The 19,716-nt window shown below is 37.8% G+C and overlaps 1 protein-coding gene across 1 annotated transcript in view; it reads left to right on the plus strand.

Annotated features, from left to right (window-relative positions):
- Positions 1-19,716, plus strand: part of RNF150 (ring finger protein 150) — a 225,517-nt gene that overhangs the window by 150,092 nt on the left and 55,709 nt on the right. The window lies entirely within an intron of this gene.

Genomic DNA, 19,716 nt, shown 5'->3' on the forward strand with positions numbered 1-19,716 from the left:
GTGCAGAGTGCCTGCTGGCCTCGTCCTGCCAGGTCAGTCGCCCAGATGGTTCCGTATTTGAATAAGAAACCACCAACAGGCTCATTCTTTTTGTGTAACCTTTCTCCTGGAAAGCGCTTTGTGAAGTTAGAAATACTTTTCTGATCCTCTTGGCACCCAAGGAAGTTTACGGCTGTGACCCTGAACATTGTGACCCACAGTTTGATGATGTGGCTCCAAGGACAGGTCTTTTTTAACATCACGTCAGTGATGTTCAGGATCATACGTGCTTTTACGAGTGCTATTTTAATTAAAATAATAAACTCTTCCAAACGTTTTATGAATGATCCCATGATCTGCAACCAGAATCCAGTCGAGAGTGAGGAAGAAGCCAAAGGTAGATTCCATTTCCCTTTGTTTTTTACTCACAAGAAGAGAAGGTGACAGTCACCCCAAAACTTCTAGAATCTAGGGGAGGAGGCTAGCATGTGTAGTTGGAAAAACTTCCCAGGTAATTCTCATATAATCTTAATCCCTCTCCCTAACTGAAATTCACTGTTATGGTGTCTGGATCTTTTTTATACAGTTAAAATTACTTAAATGTAAATACTTCAGTGAAATAATATATTTTAAAGTTGCCAACAGCATTTCTTTTTAGTGTTTTTGCATCTGGGCAAGTGTCCTAAAAATAAAAATTAAATTCTGCCTTCAAGAAATGTTCTTCATTTAGAAATACTGGCTTTAAAAATTCTTCGAGTATTTAAGTAAATAAAGTAGAAAACATATACCACCAAGATACAAAAAACAATCCATTCGGTCATAAAGTATTGCAGCTTCTAAGAACTATTTATTAGAAACACAGAAAAAAGTGAAATATGCCCAAGAGGAATTAGTTTAATAATCCTAAATGACCAAGAAGTGACAAAAAAGGGACAAGATACTCAAATAGATGCGGAAACTCCAAGGGGAATGAGTCGTGCTTGAAATGCTGGCAGGCAGGTTGATCATTAGGAAAATGGGCCTGAGGAAAGTGCACTCTGGTGGCCCCAAAGCCTTCAAGTGGGATTCGCTTTCCTTAATTTATAGATGCTTGACTGTCTCAAAGACCAAATCGTAAATCGGGACACGTGAAGACTCAGTAGTGTCCTTCATATGAGGGTATATGAATTCCTTCATATTTATATATAAATTCTCCCTCTAGACATTACATTTGGTATTTGCTTGGCGATTTTTAGAAACACTGGCAAAGAATGGTGGTATGTGACATGCAGAGAGCCTCTCCGGGTAGCATCTTTCCTCTCTGCAGTATTTTATTAAGGGTTTTATAAAGCCTCATAGCTATAAGCAAGGAAAATGCTTGCTTTTATTTTCCTTTGGAGATGCTTAGAGCCCTGTGAGGCTCCGACTAATAAAAAATATTCAAAGCTAAAATTAAAGCTAAATAACATCTTTTTTCCTGAAAATCCAAAGAACTTTACCAATGAAATTAAGAAAATCTGTTGTAAAAACTATATATAGGACTTAGCTCTGTAGTTCATCCTGTATAAAATAGCTTGTTCGCCTAGAGCTCTTTCATAGGTATATTTCATGTTACTACATACAGTTGCTAAAGGATGCATAATATCCAAGTCATAGATGTACCGCAGTTTAATTTACCATGCCCCTGTGGTGGACCATTTGCCTGATTTCAGTTTTTAATTATGATAAATGACATTGCTTTAGCAGTATTTAGATTGTCATGATATATTAGTCCAAATCTCCTTTTACAGTGTATTTTTTTGGAAATAGTAACTAAGACAAAAAAATTTGCACTTTAATACTCACCACAAAAGAATAAAACTTTAGGAACTTTCATTTTACTTATACTAGCCCTCGCCCTAAGCCAGATCAGTTTAACCTCAGGCTCCTCCTTTTTTACATCATTTTTTGGTTTTGAGCTCATTACTTGATTCTTTTTTGCTTCAAGTCCCTTATTGTCCATCTGCCTTTATTTCCTTCCTCTGGGCCTTGCTTTAAACAACAAAATACACTGAGCATTACCAAGTACAGGTTATATTAGTTTCTGTTTGATCTTTGACGAGCCATGCATACCTATTCTTTGAAGAGCCCATCCAGTTTTTCCATGCGGCTTTTAAAATCAAGATATTTTTGTGCCTGTTGCTGGTTTCTGCCAGGCAGTTTGCACTAATGGATGTTATCAAACAAATGCACTGGCATTTGCTTTTTGCTAGATAATTTCCTCTGGGGTATTATTAAGCCTTTGCTCCTATGAACTTCATAGACTCTCTTTCCCATTATTTCCAGGCTGAGTCATCCACCCAATTCTTTGCATCTCCTTGGAGTAAAAACTGTCTCAGAAAATGTTCCAGCTGTTATCTCTCTTCTCTCACACTCTTTTCCGTGGCCTCCTAACTCTGACATGCTGGGTGCCTCTCTTCCCCATGGTTGCCGTTTGGGGTTGTTGGTTGCCGTTTGCCAATCTTGTACCATGACTTTTTCAAAATCATCCTCTTGTATGTTTCTTTTAAAGACACTTGCACAAATTAGGATGAATTAATAAATGACCCTTCCTCTTTATTTGCAGTCATGGAAATGATTAAAGTTAAATCGTACACATACACACTTACCGTTTCTTCCCCTTGTTTTTTCTTCATCAGGGTCCTTCTCTAGCACTTGAAGGCAAGCCTCCCCATTGGGTGAGCCTGCATATGTGCATTAAATGTGAAGGAGGGACCCACAGCAGCACACAAAGTGCCTTTTGTGGTTTGGATTTGATCCTAATATGCCACTAAGATATTTTCCAAGGAACTTTGGTTTTGCGGCAGCATACATATGCCAAAACATACAGCACACTATATTTTAGGGCTGGTTTTTGTGACTCTGTTAGTACTTGTAATTAAGATTTTAAGCTACAAAAAAGTACTTTATTGAAGTTCTGTTGTCTTCTCTTGTCCAGAGAATAAGTTGGGCTCTCTGATTCTTCTGTGGCTTTTATCCGGTGGCGTTCCCACTGTCCTTCAATGGTTATTCATTTCAAACTGTTTAACTACCCAATTTCAAATGCAGTGTCTCAGAAAGAAATGACCTCTTTGGGCAGAGCAAAAGTCCTTTTTTGTCATTTTTTTTTTAACACAGAGCAATGTGCGCATCCTTTACATGCCTGTACAGTTTGTTCCTATCTGTAAGGTGTCACTAAAGCATTATCACTAATTTGGGGAGATGCTAGCTTCTACCGCTGTCTTTTCCTTTGTTTGCAGACTCTGCCACACAACTTAGGAAAAATTAAAAAGTTCCTTGGCAACAAGCAGACCCTTGCCATAACCTTTTCAGTAGCTAAATGCTTTATTTGGAACAACAAACATTTATTTTGCAGCAACTGTACGCCAGGAATAGTGTGAAGTACCAGAGATGAAAAGATGAATGGCTTGCTCTCTGCTCTAAAGGAAATTGGGCTAGCAGGGGACAGATGGGAATGTAAATAAGTAATCACAATACAGTGTCCTATATGCAGCAGTAATAGCAAAATGAATTAAAAATTTGGAGGAACTAATAACCAGGCACAAGGAAGGTAAGAAAGGCCCCACGGGAAAAAAAAGAAATGTCTTCATATTTTCTAACTGGTTTTTGTTGCCTGTTTCATTCACATTACAGAAAATTTGTAAGATGGATAAATAATTATGTGGGTAACTCCCTCATCAGGTAGCTACTGCTAACGTCTTTATGATTTCTGTTTATTTCCTATGCCTATTTTCTGCAAGTTTGATATACTGCTGTCAACATCAATAATATCCAACTCTTTTCATTATAGAATTTGCTGGAAATAGTATGAACTTACTGTGGCTCATTTTCCTTCAGCCTCTGACTCTGTAGACAGAAGCTGATCGAAGTCTAGGTTGAATAAATCCACCAAAGACCCTGAGATGTTGGCTCTTATTCCTCAAGAATCAAGTCTTTTCATGGGCCAGTCCGAATTGTCTACTGAGGTAAAATAAGAGTGTGTCCTGACTCACTTCCGCTCATTCCTTAGTAATCCACTGATGAGCTGTTCACATTTCATCATCCCAGTGCACTAAAGGGACAGAAGAGGGATTTCTCTTAGACGGATGATACAGTTTGGCTGGGTAGTAATGGCCCATGGAGGCAGCATGTCCTGCTGGCTTATTACTGTCGTAGTTGGATTCCAAATAAAATCCGCTAAAACTCAAGTTACTCACTTTAGTAGCTGCGTCCCTAGCGTTTAACTTGATCTTAAACAAAAATCTGGTTCTACAAACTACCTCCTGGAGTTGCATTTCCTAAATCGTGTTTCCTGGAGGGTACAGTAGGAGGCAGTGTTGTGGATACTGCCTGCAGGTTTACTGAGGTTTCTGTGTGTATTTAGAGCAGGGAGTTGATGTCAGTGAGAGGCTCGGCCGGCCCGTGGCCTGTTGGGTTCCCCACTCTTCACAGCACAATTCAGTTTTGTCCTGAGCAAGGTTCCTGTTAGATCAGAGAATTCTGGAAGGGGTATGTGTGTGTGTGCATGTGGTAAAATAAACATGACATAAAATTGATCACTTTAACCATTTTTAAGTTTATATTTCAGTGACATCCTGTACATTCAGATTATGGTACAGCCACCAGCACCATCCATCTCCAGAACTTCATCTTCCCAAGCTGAAACTGTAGCCATTCAACAGTAGCTCTCCATTCCCCCAGCCTGGAGTTGTGTGTGTGTGTGTGTGTGTGTGTGTGTGTGTGTGTGTGTGTTTTGTAATTTAGGCCTTCCTTTTATCAACAGAGAAAATGTCAATGAAGGAACTCAGATTTTGATTCAAGAATCTAATTTAAGTTGGCTAACTAAAAATTGGCTTTTACAAACTAATTTGAAACCTGACAGTGAGTGATAATTCTACATATTTCTGGTACTATTATTATCAGTATTATTACAATGCTAATATGATATCACTCTTACCATTACTGCTAGTTACTGTTACTGTTCCGGTTACTGTAATTAAGATCATTACCACCGTCAGTTCTTTCCTGGCTTTCTGCAGTAGCCTTCTCACTCATCTCCCTGTTTCTACTCCTGCCCCTTAATTATTCATTCTGATAAGTCTATTTTTAATTATCCAGCTAGGTTCACTGGACTCTACGTACTTTTTTAGTGAGTACAAATTTAAACTCATTAAGCGTATCAGAAGAATGATGAAATTTTTTTCTTTAGGAAAATTAATTGAAATATAATTCAGTCCTTCTGCTTCTCTGAAACATATTCTTGTAACAAGGTAGGTTCACAGAAAACTAAGAACGTCACTGTTTCATATTAGTCTTTACAAGAGAATTGAGCTGGCTGATGCAATTGCCACTGTTTTGATCAGGGATCACTGTAAGGAGCAATCTTGGGAAAGTTGCCATTGTGTCTCTCATTAGGATTTTCTACTCTGTTTTCATCGTGAGGACTTGCCAGAGCAGTTCACGTATGGAATACCCGCATTTCTCCTGTGCAAAGGAATGCTTTTAGATTGTGGATACTAAATTGTGCCACTTTTCAGATTTTTTTTCCTCTGTTCATTGATAGAAAGCCAACAGAGAAATCTGTAGCCAAAAGGGATTTTTTTAGCTTCATCCCTGACTCTGTTTCATGTCTCTATTCTTGTTTATTTTTCTTTTGCTCTTATGGCATTTTATTTTTTTTGGATATCTGTATCTCTTAAGTCACCTTAAACCCTTTCTAGAATAAACATTTTCCGTGTGTTTAAAACTTGCTCTGTAACATTTTGCTTGATAGATAGCCCCTATGCCGTAATTTATTTGACTGGGGACATTTAAGTTGTTTCCCCCTCCAAACACATACACTTTTTTTTTTTTTTTTTTGCTATTATAAAGAAGGCTGTGATAAATAGCTCTGTGTGTAGACCTTAGTTGACATTTGGGGTTATTTCTTTGTTTCTAAGGTTACAAATTCAAATTGCCTAGTTGCTTTCCATAAAGTTGTACTGAAGGAGTTTTCCGGTCGGTCAGAGCTAAGAAGAATATTACAAGCAAAGCTGAGTAGTGGTAACCCTGAATTGTCAGGATATAAAGCAGATGTGAAGATAATGGTGGAGAAGTAGGCCAGCTCAGATCATTTGGGACCTAAATGCCCCACTGAGGAGCCAGGATTATGGCCAAGTGCTGGGGGACCTACTGAGGGGTTCAGCTTGTGCTCTGTACACAGTTCACTGGCACCATGTGGAACGTGGCTTAAAGGGCTCTGACTGGAGTTGTGGGGGACAGTTAGGAGCCTATTCTTAAGTCAAGGTACAAAATGCTGGAGGTCTGATTTGGAGTGTTGGCCCTGGGCATACAGAGGGAAGGATCTAGTCAGGAGAGTTGCAGGAGGTAAACCAAGCATGAGTCAGCCATTCGGATACTTGAAAATGGCGACCCTGTCAGATGGTGACTGATAGATACATCTGTATTTGTTTGCATTTAACACATGTACCTTTTTCACCATAAGCTACTACAAGATATTGAATATAGTTCCCTGTGCTATACAGTATAAACTTGTTTATCTGTTTTATATATATGTAGCTTATGGTGAAAAAGAATATGAAAACAAATATATGTATGTACATGTATGAACCATTGTGCTGTATACTAGAAATTGACACAACATTGTAAACTGACTATACTTCAATTTTTTAAAAAAAAGTGAAAAAAATGCTCCTGTCTTTCCATTCGGATTCTAAATAATAGGAAAAAATTCAGCAGCTAGCACACTATTGCTCAAAAACCATAACAGAAGAAACAGATTTCAAGCACTGAAACAGATTTTCTTTCTCACTCCAAAAAAAAAAAAAAAAGACAGACAAACAACAACACTTGAGGGCCAGCTTTGACTTATCTTTTTAAAACTTTCTTCTGAGTTATTCATCCCAAAACAACCCCCTAACTGGGTCAGTTGGGCAGAGTTCCATTTTGGATAGATAATTGTTGGATGCTCTGCGTAAATGCTATGCCACCCTTTCTCTGTCTCATCTCTCTGCTTTAAGAACGAGGCTAAATTTCCATTGTGTCTGTTTAACAGAACTCTTTAGTAGTTTGGGGCATAGAATATATCATACTGTTTCTTTTTCTTTTTTTTTTCCTTTGAAACTTAAGTCTCTATTTTTACAAAGATCAGAACGTGACTAACTGCACTGGTTTTGAAAGAGAAGAAATGGAGATTTAAACACAATCATATGATAGACTAAAAATAGAAAATAGAATAAATGGATACTAATAAAGTACAGAACAAATTAATAGTGAAGGACAAAACAAAGCAAATTGGGGCAAACAGATACCATGGCTTGGAAAGGAATTTCTAATGACATTCCAGTATCTGAGTCAGAGAGAAACTGAAAGGGACAGGCCTGGAGATTTGGAAAAGGAATTTTTTGAAGGCTGTTGAAAAGTCAAAGCCTTAATTTGGTCTGCTAATTTAGATGAATTCTCTGAAGGTCTGTTACATACCATGTGTCTAGGGTTGACAAGAAGCTAGTGCATCATCCTTGTCCATCTACCCAGACAACTGGCTGCTTTCCTTTCTCAGCTGATGCAACTAATGTATGTATATTTTTAACATGGGCCTAATTATTGACTCCTCAAAGACTGTGATCTATTAACTCCTGTCCCCCTGGGCAGGTGACATTTTCCTGTGCAGGAGAAGCAGCCCTGGTCTCATATAAAGTACATGGCAAACAGAAGAGGGATCCATTTGTAAAGTTTTCTGAACAAACATGAATCCTAAGGCTCCCAGAGTGACTTGTCTGCCAAGGACCAGCCTCCTTAAAATTGAATTAATAAGATTCACTGAGCTAATGGATGAGAGCAGTGTGCCTGAACCCCAGGGCTTTACTCACAGTGGCTCGCCTTGGATGGGCCGTTCTGGAAGATGGGCCTCTCTCTCTGCATGTTCACTGTGTCCCAGGGAGTTTCCTTGTTCTTATTGGGTCCTTCCAACCAAACCCACATGGATGGTTCATAGCCTGTCCTGCTTCTCCTGAAACTCTGATGTGGGATCCAGATCTTGGGTCCCCAAGGCAATGACACCCCAAGGCAACATCACAGTTGGACTCTGATAGTCATCTGTGAATTTCCTTTTTTAAGGGAGGAAATGGGTTCTCATTCACTCTCCCTGCCCAACACAACATGACATAATAAAGAAGATAACATAAAAGAAGAATTATAACTAGACATGGAAATGAGCATTATTTTAATATTCAGAAACTTCAAAAATCACAAATTTACTGAAAGCACTCAAAATAGACACTAGTCCTTTAAAATTTCTAACCCCAGGGACCTATCTAATTTTAAGATGAGTCAAATGAACGAAGACTCCAAACTCTTTATAAAATTTTTTTTTAGAAAACACTAATGTGTTCAGGATTCTGACTGAGCCCTGTAGCTTGTGAAGTGGAAAACAATGGAACGCTTTCTAGCTGAGCACAAGTGGTCTGTCCTGACTTTACCCTGTCGTGCCTGTTACACATGCTTGATTAGGAACAGATTTTTTCCAAGCTCCTTTTTTAGAAAAGAGTAATGAATGCCTGGTGATTTTCATAAGATTTCTCTTACTGTTTCATGCCTGTGTTATGCAAATTAGATTACTAGTCATTCTTTTCTCTATTGTTTATTTATATTTTAATTTTTAAAACTTTTTTTTAATTTACAATGTTGTATTAGTTTCTGGTGTACAGCATAGTGATTCAGTTCTATATATATATATATACACACATGTTTTTTAAATAACCTTCAAGGTTTCATTGCTCAATGTAAGAAATTTTGAAAATAGTGAAAAGTATGAAGAAGTAGAGAAAAATAATCATCTTGCTACCCAGAAATAATCATTATTAATATTGGTATCTTTTATTTGTATAATACATTTATTTTATACATATATGAATATATATATATAAACATTCCATGTATATTGTTAAACATTATAAAGTCAGGCCACTAATACAATTTTTATTCTACTTTCTCATTTAACATTAAAAGGTAAGCATTTTCCTATAACTTTAGAAATTATTTTAAAATATTTTAGTGGTTGCATAATAGTCCATTATTGGAGTTTATTTAACTGCCCTCCACTTCGTTCAACATTTTAATTGCTTCTAGTCTTCATCATTATAAAATCATGACCTTAACTGTTTGTATTTTTTTTTCCATGTTTATCCCTTAGAATGCATTCCTAAAAGTGAACTTCCTGGTCAAAAGTGATTTCCAAAGGATCTTGATAAGTTTGTCTAATTGCTTTCCTGAAAGGTGTTAATGATATGCACCCCACTAACAGGATGTGAGAGTGCTTCCATTAGTGTTCTTTTGGAACCAAGAAGCAGTACCATTTTTAAACATCTTTCTTGTCTGATAGCCTAATACAAAGGTAGCACTTAGTTTTAATTCCAATGTCTGATTTCTCTGAGATATTGCTCTTGACTTACCTAAGCTCTTTACATATCTGTCAACCGAAAAGAACTGCACAACATGAGAACTGTGAGTTAAGTTTTATTTGGGGCAAAATGAGGACTATAGCCCAGGAGACAGCCTCTCAGATAGCTCTGAGGTGCCGCTCTGAAGAGGTAGGGGAGAGGTCAGTACAAATATATATACATATATATATATTTTAGTGAAGAGGGTACGGTGCAAACAGGCACACTTTTTGACAGAAGGTTGCTGCTGGTCATGAGGAGCAGTGTCTCCATTATTGATTTTAGTGCTACCTGGAGGCTAGTTCTCCAGCTTATCCCAGAGCACAGAGTGCTTCATTCCTGATCTCCCTGAGCTCCTTTCCTTGGACTTTCCCTGTCGAAAGTCCAAGACTGCAGAGACTAGTAACTTCATTCTTGTAGAAACAGATGGTGAGTGACAAGTTTTAGTTAGCATATCTAATGTAAATCATCATGGACTGTAGGATGCCTCCTAATTTCAGAGATCTTAAAATGTGGGAGGGAAATGTTCTGGCATAGAACTGATAAAGTATGATATTAATTTTTTTTAACATTCTGTCTTCATATTTTGGTAAATAGTGTTTTTCATCATTTAAATATTTTATGATACTTTTAGATTAATAGGGAAAAAGTTATGTCATAAAATTTATGAATTCTTATCTTTACTTATTTTTATCTCTTCTTTAATCTTTCTTTACCAAAAAAAATAAAATAACTGAGCAATTAACTACGTTTTTCAAGTTTATCTGAAATTTATGTTGGTGTAGGCATCCCACTCAATAGTCATTACTTATGAAAGTTGATATTTTAAAAACTCATTCTTTGAGGAACATAATTTTGTATACTCTGCAAAAGTAAAAGTTATATAATGTGGTGGGAGTTTTAAATAGCACAACTTCTTTGGAAATTTGTCAGTTCCTACTGAAGTTAAACATACATTATCCTCTAACCTAGCGATCTCACTCTTGGATATATACCCAGGAGAAAAGAGTACATACATTCACAGGAAGACTTGTACAAGAATGGTCATCAGAGCACATTTATTCTTAAGAGCCAAAAAATGAAAATAACTCCAGTGTCTAACAACAGAAAAATCTATAACTGAATTGGGGTACATTCATTTAACAGAGTACTCCTCAGCAGGAAAAAGAAACAAGCGATTGATGTACATCAGAGCACAGACAAATCTGAAGACATTACGCTGAACAAAAGAAGCCCGGCAAAAAGAATAGATGCTTTATGATTCCATTTATATGAAACTCAACCACAGGCTGGGCTCGTCTGTGGTGACAGAAGTCCTAATGATGCATTCATAGCAGGAAATGGGTACTGACTGATAAAGGAGCAGGAGAGCGCTCTTGGGGGTGATGGAAACAGTGTATATCTTCATCTGGGTAGCGTGTACATAAATATGTACATACTTAAGAAATCATCCAGCTTACTTAAGATTTACGCATTTTACTGTATATTATACCTTCATTTAAAAGGATGGAAGGAAATTTTACAGTACCAAAGAAACTATGCTGTGGACTTAAAAAAAATCGTTCACTTTGTACATTAGTCAAAACTAAATACAATTTAAGTTCAAAGTTTGCTAATGGTGCTTTCCAGTGATTTTTCTTTGATCACTTGGTATAAACTGCCCAAAATTAGCTATCACTTAATCTCGGGGATTAAAGGAAGGAAACATGAAAGGAAATGGCAGCGTTGGCACATGATGTCTGATGTGTTACTTTCTGTTGTGTTTTCAACAGAGAGAATGCTGCCTTAGGAAAGAAGTCTTGAACTGTAATAACCTTGTTAAATATGGCATTCTGACTTCAAATGTCATGATCCCCAGTTATATTAATCAACTAGACACCCGGGACGAATGCCAGCCAGCTCTGCTGCCCCAGCCAAACAGTATAATTAGACCAGGGTCAAGTTTTAAGTGCAGAGCCTCCATCTACCAGAACCCAGGGGAGTGAGACACACTGTAAGGGAGAGGGTTCAGCAATTCCCTCAGAACTTGCATTCCCAAAGGATTGATTTCTTCCAGTCACTAATAAAGAAATTGAGTTTAGTAGCAAAAGGATCTGATGCAGCTTCTTTATTCTTTAAGTTTTGTTGGTTTGTCTTTCATGCTGCTTAGACCCAGTACTATGGACAACTGGGTGAAATTAGTGGCCATTTATTATAATACGTTGAAAAGTGCTCTACTGTTTACAAATCTCTTTTATATATAATGTGTAATATGCATCTCAGAACAGCCTATAATATAGATAGGGAAGGTACCATTAACACCCCTTTACTTAACTAAAAGAGTACCTTAACTCTGGATCTCAGAGCCCAGATCACAGCTAGGGTTTCTGACTTCCAAGGCACTGGTATCACTGCTATGTATTTGACACCTTCACCCAACCCTCACCCTGTCCCCTGAGGGCGCTGTGCAGTACACTCAACTCTCTGGGCTCTGGTTTTGGCTTAAAAGCCTGCCTCAAAAGCCGCCATCTCACTCTAAGTCAAATGTTTAAGAACCCCAAGGGAGCCAAATCAAATCTAGCCTGGCTTTAGGGAATTTGCTTTCTCCACAATGATTCCAAGCTTGTTATCATGGGCCTGAAAACAGACCAGCCTTTTTTACAGAAGGGCAGCGTTCGCGCCAGTGAGGTAAGCAGCAGTTGACTTTATTGCATTCATTTCCACCCCCTCCATCAGGTAAAACTGCTAACATAGCATGTTAGCTTACCAAACAAAGTCATTGTGTTTGTAACGACAGCCCTAATACGGCTACTCCTGGTTTTGTGGGACAGCTCTTCTTACCCTTTCCTTTTCTTCTTTTTTTCCAACAATGTTTATGTAACATAAAGAGGGGGAATCAGGGAAATACAGTTTCTCACAATTGGTCCAAACATTTCAGACCAAGCCCAGTGGCAGATTTACCCTCACAGAAGGCACCGGGCTCATTGGGTACAGTTTATGGTAGGGAGAGGCTGGTGTCGGCTGGTGTCTGCATAGCTGGTCCCCACTGCAGGGACTTCCTGTAGATGAGACACAGGAAGATGAGACAACATGGAAGGGACTAAGCACATGACCACAAGATGAAGGAAAGTCTGGCTCTGGTCCCTGATTGTTTTCCTCACTGTACCTACCTCCTTCTGCTCAGCCCATCTAGATGATTTCAAAACACTGATTTGGACCCATCTTTTCCAAATATATTTCCTGTTCCTACTTTTGAAATAGTCTAGCTTTCACTCCAACTGAGTTCTTCATACATACAATGGACTGAAAAAAATACACACCAAAAAATTGAGAACTATGTTTTATTTGGCGGACTTTCTGATAACTTCAAGCCTGAGAGACAGCCTCTCAGATCACTCTGAAGAACTGCTCCGAAGAGAAAGGGGAGGAGCCAGGATATATACAAGTTTTTACAACAAAGACCAGGTAGTCGGAACATCAAAAGATTACTATTAATTAAAGAAAACCAGATATCTCAAGTTAAGGAATTAAGTGTTTTTCTTTGGGAAAATGCAGAAGTCTGGGCTCATTGAAATTATTCCTTTGATGTGCCCCTTAGCTACCTAAGGCCAGTATCCTGTGCTTCCTGTCCTGAGTCTCTTCAGGGGGCATGGTGGGGGGGGGTGTGTGGCTGCAATGGCTGACGGCTTGATGGTAGCACCCTCAGGGATGGCTGCAATGTGATGGCTGGGTGGCTGCAAAATCCTTTGTTTGCTGATACCGCAGGCAATGCCTTTTCTCATGGGAATTCTCTTCTTGGATTTCTTTCCTCCAGTCTCCACACTTCAGAGTTCTTCCCATCTTATAGCTTCCTAATTTCCTCAGGAAGTAGCTGTTCCCTTCCTTGAATTCTGTGGCACTTTTGCTTGTATCTGTTTATGGCCTGTCACTTTACACATTGTACTGACATCACTTAAAGTAGTTGGTGTCACTACTATTTACCAAACACTAAGCACTTTACAAATAAGTATTTAATCCCTATAGCAACCTCATAAGGTATTTACTAGTCAGAACAGGCTAGGCTTTGCTGCAGCAGCAACAATAACAACAATTAAAAAAAAAAAAAAAAAAAACCTCCCAACTCTCAGTGATTTAATACAACAAAGATACCTTAGTTACGTTTTGTGTCCATTTGTGTCTCGACAAAGAATCAGCTCATGATAGGCTGTCAGAGCAGTCTCCATCTTGCACACTGTTTATTGACAGGTCAGTAATCACATGTCATAGCCTGAGGTGAAATCTGTTATTTCTCTTTATAACTTATTGGCGAGAAGTAGTCACGTGGCCATAGCTGCCACCAGGAGAGCCCGTCATCTTCCCACATGCCTGAAAGCCGGCAAGCCCTCATAAGGGATGAGCAGTGTTAATGCGTGCCTCAGATAGGTACTATTATTATCCTCAGTGTATAAGGCTCGGAGGGGTTTAGGTGTTACTCCAGAAAGTCAGCCATGATTAAAAATGAAACCTACTTGACCCCAGGCTCGAAGTTTTAAGCTCTACACAGTATGGACTGTGTATCTTCCTATCAGCTTATCAATTCTGTATTTAAAACACCTCACCAGCAGGAGGCGAACCTGATGCATCTTTGTACCCCCAATGCCTAGCACAAGGTTTTACATAGAGTACTGCTACCTACATGTCATACGTTAATTTGTCATTCCGTCTGTGTTGACTTTCCTACTTTTTCTCAGAACTCAGCATTCCTAGTAGTGAGTTCCGGTATCAGTTTCAGACTCTCTTTAACAGTTTGCAGAAATACTCTTTTTTTCAGAATTCCTCACATATAACTAAGAAATCTACCTTCTATACTACACTGAACGAACGTGCCCTTTGTCAGCAAGGCTCTTTTCTCCGTAAGAAGGATGGAGATTAAGCCTACTGGTTTACATAATACAACACAGTAGAAAATATAGAGAAATTTCATGATACACTGAGTACTTAAGATTGCTGGTTCCTGGACCACAGGCATGGCATTTGGGCCAAAGATAATGCACAGAAAAAGCCAGTGATTTCCGTGTTTTTCAAAGCTATGGCAGTCAAGATTCCAGTGAAGTTCTCATTGAATTCACGTGATTTCAGGAGCAGGGATGGAGTGGAATCTTAAGAAAATCAATAAGAATACTTTAGATTTCTCTTCTCTGGGTAGGAATGGAATCCATTTCTCCTCTACACTAGCCGTTACATAGTCTGGGCTCCGTGGACATTCTGTAGGTACCATCACCAGTGCTGTTTTGGTCATTCTAACAGAGTAATGCCTGTACCCAGATCCATAAATTGATGAAATCTGCATAGAAGGATGGGCCCCGTGTGATGTCTACCTGGCAGTCTGAGCAGAGCGTGGACTCATCAACCACATACTGTCCTCTTTAGGCCCCCAGGAGAAGACAGAATTCTTTCATGTTTTAGAGTCCATACAAATTAAGGAAGGTGCTTCCAGGGTAAGCTCTACCATGGGAAACTCACTTGCAAGGAATAGGAGCTAAATTACTGTGATTTAAATAATGATTTGGGGTGATGGACATTTCAGAATTCATCTTTTTGAGCAAGTAATATTGAGAGCCTAGCCTATGCGTTACTCTACTAGGTTTTGGAGAGAGAAACATTTCATCTCTGCTCTCCAAGATGTCATAACCTCACTCGGTATATAGAATAGTAAACCAGAGTGAATAGCAAGGCCATAGGGCTTGGTGTTAGGAATACACAACTCTATAGAGTAACGCTCACTGTTTATAACTGACGTCTACTGAGACTGGTCAGTGCTGGGCCGTACCAGTTGTTAAAATACTGTTAATTTTACCCATATATAAACAAGTGATTCAAAAACAAAAACCCAAACACCACGACTTTTTTGATTTTTATTGGCCAGGTAATTTTTTTTAATCCTTTTTTTCTTTTAACAGCTTAAATTTATTCTCACTATGAAGACATCAATCTAAACGGAAATCTTTTTTTTTAAACTGGATCAAAAGGTTATGCATTTCAAAATTGATTCACTCTGTCATATTGCCTTCACTAAAGGTTAAATCAATTTGCATTCCCACCAAAGGATATAAGACTGTTTACACCATTGCCAACATGAGCTATTATTGAATTTAAAAAATAAATGCCAATTATGAGCAAGAATGATCTTGTTTCATTTCCATTTTTCTGGTTTTAGTTAGGAAATATTTTTACAAGGGTTTTAACACATTTATCTTAAGTCTTAAAATGAGTTTGGGCAAAAATATTAGCAAGAAATATATTTTTACCAACAGAATAACTGTCTATTATTATATAAGATCAGCATGCAATCAGTGGTTCTCAGTTCACTGAAATGATATTAGCTAAGCAGTAATGAAACTGACTCTTTCTACTTTCTTCCTTCCTTCCTTCCTTCCTTCCTTTCTTTCTTTTCCTTCCTTCCTTCCTTCCTCTCTTTCTTTCTTTCATTATTTTTACCTTTTTACTTCCTTCACTCATTTGTCTGCTCCTCACCCCACACCTCTGGCAAACACCAGTCTAGGTTCTCTGTATCTATGAGCTTGTGTTTTTTTGTTTGCTTTTAGATTCCACATGTAAGAGATCATATGGTATTTGTCTTTCCCTGACTTGTGTCACTTAACATAATGCCCTCAAGGTCTATCTATGTTGTCACAAATGGCAAAATTTCATTCTTTTTATAGCTGAATAATATTTCATTGTATATATATATATACACCACAATTTTTTAATCCATTTATCCATGGATGAACACTATGGTTGTTCCCATGTTTGACTGTTGTAAGTAATGCTGCAAAGAACATGTGGGTTCGTGTGTCTTTTCAAGTTAGTGTTTTCATTTTCTTCAGATAAATACTCAGAAGTAGAATTGCTGGATCATACAGTAGTTCTATTTTTTAATTTTTTTAGGGACCTCCATACTGTTTCTCCATAGTGCCTGTAACAGTTTACATTTCCACCAACAGTACAGAAGGGTTCCCTTTTCTCTACGTCTGAGACAATATTTGTTATTTGTTGTCTTTTTGCTAATAGCAATTCTGAGAGATGTGAGGTGATATCTCATTGTGGTTTTGACTTACATTTTACTGATGATTCATAATGTTGAGCATATTTTCTTGTACCTGTTGGCCATCTGTGTGTCTTCTTTGGGAAAATGTCTATTGAGATCTTCTGCCCATTCTTTAATCAAATTGTTTGGAGGTTTCTTTTGCTATTGAGTTGTATGAGTTCTTTGTATATTTTTGATATCAGCTCCTTATCAGATACCTGATTTGCAAATATTTTCTCCCAGTCAGAAGGTTTCCTTTTTATTTTGTTGATGATTTCCTTTGCTGTGGAGAGCTTTTTATTTTGATGTAGTCCCACTTGTTTATTTTTGCTTTTGTTTCTTTTAACTTTGGTGTCAGATTCAAAAAATCATCTCCAAGACCTATGTCAAGGAAAGCTCCTTGAACACCTATATTTTCTTCTAAGAGTTTTAGGGTTTCAGATCTTACATTCAAGTCTTTAACCCACTTAGAGTTAATTTTTGTATTTGGTTTAAAATAGTGGCCGAGTTTCATCCTTTTGCATGTGGCTCTTCAGTTTTCCCAACACCATTTATTGATAAGACTGTACCTTCCCAATGTATGTTCTTGGCTCCTTTGTTGTAAATTAATTGACCATATATGAGTAGCTTTATTTCAGGGCTTTCTATTCTATTCCTTTGATCTAGGTGTCTGTTTTTACGCCAGTACCATACTGTTCTAATACTATAGCTGTGTAACATAGTTTGAAATCAGGGAGTGTGATGCCCTCAGCTTTGTTATTTCTCAAGATGTTTTGGCTGTTTGGAAGGTTTTCGTGGTTCCATACAAATTTTAGGATTATTTATTCTATTTCTTTGAAAAATGTCATTGAAATTTTGATAGAGATTGCATTGGATACTGTAGGTTGCTCTGGGTAGTATGGACGTTAGAACAATATTGGTTCTTCCAATCTATGGAATATCTTTTCATTTTTTGTGTCTTCTTCAATGTATTTCAGCAATGTCTTATAGTTTTCAACATACTGTCTTCCACCTCCTTGGTTAAATTTATTCCCAGGTATTTTATTCTTTTTGATGTGATTGCTAATGGGATTGTTTTCTTAATTTCTCTGATAGTTTGTTATTCATGTATAGAAATGAAACAGATTCTTGTGTACTGATTTTGTATCCTGCAACTTTACTGAATTCATGTATTCTAACAGTTTTTGAAGGAATCTTTAGGGTTTGCTATCTATAATATCGTATCATCTGCAGGTAATGGCAGTTATACTTCTTCCTTTCCAATTTGGATACCTTTTATTTCTTTTTTGCCTAAGTGCTCTGGTAGTGCTTTCAATACTACATTGAATAAAAGTGGCTAGAGTAGACATCCTTTCAGCTTTTCACCACTAAATATGATGTAAGTCATGAGTTTGTTATGTTGAGGTACTTTTCCTCCACACCTGCTTTTTGAGAGTTTTTATCATAAATTAATGTTGAACTTTTTCAAATGCTTTTTTGCATCTATTGAGATGATCATGTGATTTTTATTCTTCATTTTGTTAACATGGTGTAACTGTGGATGTTGAATCATCCTTGATCCTTGAAATAAATTCCTACTTGATCACGATATGTGATCTCTTTAATGTTGAATTTGGTTTGCTAATATTTTGTTAAAGATTTTTGCGTGTATGTTTATCAGGGATGTTGGCCTGTAATTTTCTTCTCTTGTGAGGTCTTTCTCTGGTTTTAGTATCAGGGTAATGCCTTATAAAATGAGTTTGGAAGAGTTGCCTCCTCTTTTATCTTTTGGGAGGATTTGAGAAAGATTGTTATTAGTTCTTCTTTGAATGTTTGGTAGAATTTACCAGTGAAGACGTCTAGCCCTGAACTTTTACTTGTTGAAGGTTTTTGACTACTGATTCGATCTCCTTACTAGTAATTAGTCTTCAGATTTTCTGTTTCATCATGATTCAGTCTTTGTAGGTTGTATGTCTCTAGAAATTTACCTGTTTCTTCTAGATTGTCCAGTTTGTTGATGTAGAATTGTTTATAATAGTCTCATGATCTTTGTAATTCTGTGGTATCAATTGTAACATCTCTTCTTGCATTTCTGATTTAATTTATTTGGGTCCTCTCTTTTTCTTGCTGAGTCTAGCTAAGGGCTTATAAATTTAGTTTATCCTTTCAAAGAACCAGCTCTTAGTTTCATTGATCTTCTCTATTGGCTTTTTAGCATCTATTTCATTTATTTCTGCTCTAATCTTCGTTATTTCTTTCCTTCTACTAACTTAGGGATTTATTTATTCCTCTCTGTGTCCTTTGTCCTTTAGTTGTAATAAAAACCCTCTCAAGGGTTATTGCAAAGAATATTAATCCAAAGAGTTGTCAGTTAAAGGACATTGTCATAAAACACGGAAGGGAAAACTGAGCCACAGGCAATTTAAGTTACTTGCCAAAGATCACAAAGCTAAGGAGTGGTCTTCAAACCCTGAAATCGGAGCACATACTCAGCTGCTGCAACATATGTGAAAAAACAGAATAGGAGGAAAAGGAAAAGAAACTGACTCTCCTTGGCAGAGTCTGGAGAAAAGGGGTGGGATGTTCAGGGAAAAGCAGGGACATCTGAGCTGTGACTTGAGTTATGAGCAAGATTTTCCACATCAAAAAAATTTGTTAAAGTGAGAAGGACATTCTAGAGTTATGGTGAGAGTGCAGGGTAAACATGGGGGTGTAGCAGATGTGCCAAGGGCCAGATTGGGTGAGCCTTCTTTGTATGCTGTGTTCAGGCATTTTGACTTTGTGCTGTAGGCAGTGGGGAGCAGCTGAAGCATTTCAAATCTGAGGAGTGATAGCATATATGTCTTTTAGAAAGCCAAGGCAAGAAAGAGAAACCAGATCAGGCTGGGAAGAGCCTTGGAAAAGAAATGTAGATATTTCTTTCTGTGGTATTTCATGGTACAAATTTGAAAATTTGTAGAGAGGTAATGGAGCTGCCAACTTAGATTTATTGGGCAGTGGAGACTGGGGGAGGACAGAGCACTTTAAGGCTCATGTTATCCCATTCCTAAATAAAGGAAGCAGGCTGATACCTAAGTGTAGGCCTGATGAGGCCAATATTTGACAGTGTTTCTCTTCTGTAGCCAAATGCATGCACGTAAGGCAGATGGCTTTTCCTCTGGTTTTGCTCAATTCCCAATCCCTGTAACTAAGGTACCTCCCCCTTGAAGGTGGAGCACAGAAATAAGCTAGGAAAGAATACAAATTTGAATTCTTCCAGTACCCCCGCCTTGCTCATGA

The sequence above is a fragment of the Camelus bactrianus genome, chromosome 2 (assembly GCF_048773025.1).
Source record: "Camelus bactrianus isolate YW-2024 breed Bactrian camel chromosome 2, ASM4877302v1, whole genome shotgun sequence".
Classification (NCBI taxonomy): Eukaryota; Metazoa; Chordata; class Mammalia; order Artiodactyla; family Camelidae; genus Camelus; species Camelus bactrianus.